We start from the raw sequence: 5,923 nt of genomic DNA, 5'->3' as shown, positions 1-5,923 counted from the left end.
CATGCCCTTGACCGGAATCGAACCTGGGACCTTCCAGTCCGCAGGCCGACGCTCTATCCACTGAGCCAAACTGGTTTCGGCTCCTCAAAACTTTTTAAACAGGGGGCCAGTTCATTGTCCCTCAGACCGTTGGAGGGCCGGACTATAGTTTAAAAAAACTATGAACAAATTCCTGTGCACACTGCACATATCTTATTTTGAAGTAAAAAAACAAAACGGCAAAAACACCCGCATGTGGCCCGTGGGCCGTAGTTTGAGGACGCCTGCTCTATCCACTGAGCCAAACTGGCTAGGGCAGAATTTGGGTCATTCTAATGGGTGTATAGTGGTATCTGATTGTTTTAATCTGCAATTCCCTTAGACATATGGTGTTGAACATCTTTTCATATTCTTATTTGCCATTTGTATATCTTCTCTGGTGAGCTGTCCAGATCTTTTGCCCATGTTTTAATTGGGTTGTTAATTTTCTTGTTGAGGTTTTTTTTTTAATGTTTTTATTGATTTCAGGAAGGGAAAGGGAGAGAGCAATAGGAACATCAATGCTGAGAGAGTCATTGATCTGCTGCCTCCTGCATGTCTTTTACTGGGGATCAAGCCAGCAACCTGTGCATGCGCCCTGACCAGGAATCAAACGGTGACCTCCTGGTTCATGGGTCTATGCTCAACCACTGAGCCACACTGGCCAGGCTCTTGTTGAGTTTTAAGAGTTCTCTGTATATGTTGGATACCAGTACTCTATCAAATACGTCTTTTGCAAATATTTTCTCCCAGTCTGTGACTTGTCATCTTATTCTCCTCATTTATTTTTATTAATGACTCAATGTTTCTTTTTGTGCTATTTTTAAAAATTAATGTTTTTTCTTATTTTTTACTTTTAAAAAAGTACAGAAACAATAATGTGATAACAGCAGATTTTTAAAAAGGAAAATATTTAAAAACCTCCCACAATTACTACACTTCAATAAAATAACCGTCACTTTTCTGAGAATTTTGTCTATCTAGCAAAGGTTGGGACAAGGTGTGCGCAGGCACTAGAATAGTTATCCTAGTGTATCGTGTCCTTTTTTATTTTACTTTTTTCCAGGTTTTAGCCTTCAAAATGATATTTTAGAATGGCTGCATAATATTCTATCTGTTCCTTAAACATGCCAAGCTTATTGCCTGGCCTTCCCACTAGCTGCCACAGGACTGACTGGCTTCTCCACATCATTTGGGTCACCTCCCTGGGATGAGGGGGTGGGGCTTCCTTGAATGTCATATCTAAATCAGTTCCCCTGAGTGCAAGTTTTTCTCCAACCCATTATCCTGCTTCTTATCTTATAAATATATTTTTTATTGATTTCAGAGAGGAAAGGAGAGGGAGAGAGAGATAGAAACATCAATGATGAGAGAGAATCATTGATCAGCTGCTTCTTGCACATCCCCTACTGGGGATCGAGCCCGAAACCTGGGCATGTATCCTAACTGGGAATTGAACCATGACCTCCTGGTTCATAGGTCGATGTTCAACCACTGAGACACACTGGCTGGGCCTGCTTTTTTTTCTTGATAGCATTTATTACTATCAGAAATTATCGTTATTTATGTCTGTGTCTGTCTTCTCCCACAAGAACATAAGCTCTCTTGCTCTGTATCTCTAGTACCTACAATAGTGCCTGGCACATAGTAGATATTCAATGAATACTTCTATATATATAAAAGCCTAAGCAACTGAACAACTGGTTGACCAGTCACTATGACGTGCATTGACCACCAGGGGGCAGATGCTCAACGCAGGAGCTTCCCCCCTGGTGGTCAGTGCGCTCCCACAGCCAACCTCCCATGGCCCCAATTGGGGCCAGGCCAAGGGACCCCACCTGTGCACGAATTCGTGCACCGGGCCTTTTTTTTTAAACTTGAAGAGATTGATAGGTGAGATTCATTTTTTTTTAAAAATATATTTTATTGATTTTTTACAGAGAGGAAAGGAGAGGGATAGAGAGTTAGAAACATTGATGAGAGAGAAACCTCGATCAGCTGCCTCCTGCACACCTTCTACTGGGGATGTACCCGCAACCAAGGTACATGCCCTTGACTGGAATCGAACCTGGGACCCTTCAGTCTGCAGGCCGACACTCTATCCACTGAGCCAAACCAGTCAGGGCGATAACCAATTTTTTACTTTATTAGTTGATGCTGCAATAGACCTCTTGAGGAATCAGTATATCAAAGGACTTGGGAAGAGAGTTTTGGCAAAAGACTTGGGTTCCTCTCTCACCTCTTTCATTTACTAATTTTGGTGTTGGCCAGTATATTTAACTTCTCTGAATCTAGGTTTCTTTATTTGAAATTAAGGTAATATTAGTGCCTACCTCATAGGTACCGTGAGGAGTGAATAAAAATAATACATGCAAAATGCTTAGCACAAAGGCCACAAAACAAGAGCAAGTAACATTAGCCATCCATTACCAGCACTCTGAGTACAGTCAAGCCTTGATGACAGAGTGGTTTAGAAGGTGTCTTTGAAGAGTTAACATCTCAGTTGAGAAGGGGAAGACTATTCTAGGCAGAGCACACAGCATGTGCAAAGGTCCTGAGGTGGGTACTACAAAGAGGGCTTTCAAAACCTGGCAGAAAAGGGTCTCCAGGGGTTGTAAGTTCAGACAGCCATTTCAGACTGTCTTGAGCAGTGGACTCTTCCCTCCATCTCAGGCTGATTTTTCTTATAAGTTCAGCTACACTTTTCCACCTGTCTGCTGGTGGATGCCACAGAGTGGTCACCTCAAAGTCATGTGTCTTCCCCAACCAGCTTCCTAGTTCCAATTGTCCTTCTATTTCTCTACACTGTCCCAGGCTGTTGCCAAGCTCCTTAATTCTTCCTTCTTCATTCTCTCACTTCTGTCTCGTCTTTGGTCACCTTCCTAGACCAGGAAAGCAGCCGGATTCTGTGGTCCAGTGGGCCATACATAGCAAGCACTTTGGAAACACACAGATCTGGGTTCAAATCCCAGCTTTGCCATTTAGTTAACTTCATTGGGTCTTGGTTTACTGGTCTCCAAAAGGGAGTTATACCTTGCTGGTAGCTAGGGAGTCAAATGAGATGATGATGTTAGTGACAGTAGCTAGCACATAGTAGGTATCTGATAAATGATAGTGTTTTATCTTTGCCCTAACAATCTTGGGAACTCTTGTTTTCATACCTTGGCTCTTCATATTTGGGAAACCAGAGAGTTGGTAAAGTTCTGGAGTATCCACTGGCTCCCTAAATATCTTTCTGGAGGGAACCAAATCCTCAAGTATCCCCTTTCAAAATTATTTTAAAAAAATAATTTTACAAGTTTAATGTGAAATTAAAAAACCCACAAATAGAAAGAAGTCCACTTTATTTAATGTACAAAACCGTACGAGTGGAAACAAAAGCAAGTTAAACATTATCGTATTTGTTTACACCACTATCTAGTTCTTCATATCAACATTACTATTCAAACAATAGCAAGCAGGTGGCAATTTAGGCGTTGGGAGAGAGATAAAACAAAACTTTTCTACCATGTTTATTCTATACGGTGTAGAGCTGTGCTCACAGAGACGGCTTCTTTGACTTCTCCATGAACCTGCTCAAAAGCTGAAGCAGACTAGAAATGATGGATCTGTGTCCTGGTGTATTGTCATACAATTCTAACAATGGTGCGGCTACCAGCTTGTAATTTTTAGGGATTGCAAACAAGGCTTTCTGTTGAAGTTGAACTGAAAACAACTTCGTATGTTCCTTTGGTTTTGTAGTATGTGCAGGAATATATGGATACTGAGGAGGTTCAAAATTCGGTTTCCACTAGTTACCAATGTAGTCATCAATGACCCAGTCCTGTAGGACTCCGCCATGATGACCAAGTGTCTGTCACTAAGCATTTCAGTCCTTCGACTTCATCTTCGGGGTTAAATTCACCATCAGGTAGTGTGAAGAAAGTTGTTCCCAGCTGTAGCAGTAACACACGGGGTAGCCAGTGCTCATGTACAATCAGAACCCCTTCCATAGTCCTTCTTATTCCAACTTTATCAAATTCCTCCCTCATGCATTGACACCTGGCTGCAACAGAGCTGTACTTCTCAGAGAAGGGCTCTTTGTACCCAAAGTATAATGGGTAAGAGGGTACAGGGGGGTGGTTCGCTCCAAGGGGAGGGGCTTGGTTTGTGGGATGTATTGTTGCCAAACTGGTTGATACCCCTCTGTCCTCCCCCACCGCATTCCCCCTGGGCCAGCTGGTCTGTGAGTGATTGGGTGGCACCATGACAAGTTGGCAAGTACTGGCAGCTAGCAGAAAGGGGTGAGTCAGGGAGACTTTCTCTGTGCGGCAGCGGTTATCTGCAGCCTCCACCTGTCATTAACATGAGAACCTTATAGTATTTTAAACAGACTTTGATTTGTAATCGTAATGCCGTTCATTACCCGAGGGTCTACTGCGTGCTGGTTACTGTGCAAGTGCCTTATATGCACTCTCCTTATGACGATCTTGTGAAGGTGTTTCCATTGTTACCCCATTTTATAGTTCAGGAAATGGAGATTCAGAAAAGTGAAGTGATTGGCTTAAAGTCGCACAGCTAGATAAGGAATGAAATTGAGACTTGAGCCTACGTTTTTCTGGTACCAGAAACCTGTGTGTGTGCCCAACCGGCAGGCCATCCTGCCTCGCAGCCCATTAGCAACATGGTTCATTTCCCGAATGACAGGAAGCCCAGAGAGGGGAGAGATTTTCTCAGAATCCGATAATGGGCTGGACCCTAAGCCAGGCTGTGGTGGGCCTGCCACAGACCCCAAACTTGCCCCAGAAGAGCAAACTAGGAGGCCTGAGACCTCCTCCTGGCCCAGACCTTCCTCCCCAGAGCAACAGAGTCATAAACACTGAGCCTGAGTGAGTCAGGGAGTATTTATAGATGAGCCTCCTCTCTGCTCCTCAGCTTCGCCAGGATTTATCAGGTTTATTCGGGGCTTGGAGGGTGACAACTTGTTTATCATCCAAGGTGCCCAAAAGGCTGTTGGGACATCCTCTGAGAAGGAGGTCTGGAAGACTGCCCATGTTTAGACCTGACCTGACCCCCGCCCCCCCTGCCCCCAGGCTGAGACAACTCTCCCTACCCCAGTTGTCCCATCTTCTCCCAAATACCACCCCATCCATACACCAGCCCCCACCACAACCACACACACACCCAGTGAACTCACAGTCTCAGGCTAAAATGGGACAGAAATGCTGCTTCTCTCAGGAATACCTCTTGGGTTGATCTGAGAAGTTTAAAAACTTTCTGTATCCCCACTATCTTCTTTTTTTTAAAAAAAAATATATATTTTTATTGATTTCAGAGAAGAAGGGAGAGAGAGAGAGAGATAGAAACATCAATGATGTGAGAGAATCATCCATTGGCTGCCTCCTGCAAGCCCCCCAACTGAGCCAAACTGGCCAGGGCAACATTACCTTTTAAATCCTCACAATTTTATAAATTGGATGTTAATTTAATATGATTTTTATAAATAAGGAAACTGAGGCTCAGAGAGGTAAAGTAACTTGCCCAAGACCACACAGCTCATACAGGTCTAGGTTAAAAATCAAGCCTTCCTTGGTTCCAGAGTCCAAACTGTGGGCGACCTTGAGCAAGTTACTTCCCCTTCTGATCTTCAGTTCCTTTATCTGTAAAACGAAGACACTAATACCCACCTTTCACCATTGTGAAGACTGATTAAAACCGGTACACAGTGGGCTCCCAGCCACTGCTGCCCCTGACCCCCAACAATCAGCGTCTTATTCTAAGCTGCTTAGGACAGTCAGCCAAGTCACAAGTCACAACTGGCTCAAACTTCAGGGACTTGAATCCAGGACCCAGGCTGTTCCAACCACACTGCCTGCTGCCCCGCCCTTTGTTTTTTTCCAATGGCCAGGCTGCATGTCCCCAGTGA

The 5,923-nt window shown here is 43.9% G+C and overlaps 1 pseudogene; it reads right to left on the bottom strand.

The window, feature by feature from the left end:
- Positions 1–3,556: 3,556 nt before the first annotated feature.
- LOC103292064 (cleavage and polyadenylation specificity factor subunit 5-like) lies at positions 3,557–4,505 on the bottom strand (annotated as a pseudogene).
- Positions 4,506–5,923: the final 1,418 nt, after the last annotated feature.

This window comes from Eptesicus fuscus, chromosome 9 (genome assembly GCF_027574615.1).
Source record: "Eptesicus fuscus isolate TK198812 chromosome 9, DD_ASM_mEF_20220401, whole genome shotgun sequence".
NCBI lineage: Eukaryota > Metazoa > Chordata > Mammalia > Chiroptera > Vespertilionidae > Eptesicus > Eptesicus fuscus.
The sequence above is the reverse complement of the archived record's forward strand: the minus strand, read 5'-3'. Positions and strand labels throughout refer to the sequence as shown.